The sequence below is a fragment of the Penaeus monodon genome, chromosome 15 (assembly GCF_015228065.2).
Source record: "Penaeus monodon isolate SGIC_2016 chromosome 15, NSTDA_Pmon_1, whole genome shotgun sequence".
NCBI lineage: Eukaryota > Metazoa > Arthropoda > Malacostraca > Decapoda > Penaeidae > Penaeus > Penaeus monodon.
In genome coordinates, this window is record NC_051400.1 from 35985930 (window position 1) to 35986816 (window position 887).

An 887-nucleotide genomic window follows, 5' to 3' on the forward strand; every position below is an offset into this window, starting at 1 on the left:
TAAAATCATAAGAGTCTCAACAGCTCGACGTACGTGTTGCCTCTACTTATCACAGTGTTTTCTGAATCTGACGTTTTATGTCCGTGATTCAGGACCTTGAAACCAAGAGAGCAGCGCACGTGGTCGGAATGCTATTCTGGTCATGGCAGCATCTGCTCGTGTCAGCTGTGCAGTGAAAGATGATGCCGCTGAAGCCTTGCAGTGAATTGCAGAACGTTGCAGGTGGTAAGCAGCGCACTCCTAAGTATTCCCTCGGAGTAAACAAAACATGGCAGGTTTATTAGGTTTCACTATTTTTTTCCATTCTCTTGGTGTTTATCTATTTATCTGTCTATTTTACCGTTTTCATGACAGTCGGTGATTTATGATGTTCAATATATACAGAAGGGTGTGTGTCTGCATACTCAACAAAAAGATGTATAATCATGATAATAAAACTTAATTCCGTAATAATACTAAGAAATATAAGATTCTACAATGTGGAAAATCGGGAAAAGAAAATAATACCCGTAATGAGATACGTTAAGATAAAGTTAACTTGTTTTTGAGATATATGCCACAGGAAACATTTTTGTCTTTCCAAATTCTACAATACGGTGGAGTATCCATATCAAAATGAATATGCTGGTGACCATGGTTAATCAGTATAAGACTAAAGAATAATCTGCATTGATATTATTATTATTCAGTCATGCTTTATGTAGATGTCAATATTCACATTAAAATTTGTTGGAAGATTATTGTTAATATCTAATTCATTACCACTGACTCAAAACCTGGACATCTGAAATCTATTGAGACTTCTGAAAATGCAAGTGGGTGGGTCTAATTAAGGTTTCCTGATAATGCTATTAGATTGGCGGATATCTTTACCCTTATCATAGAAA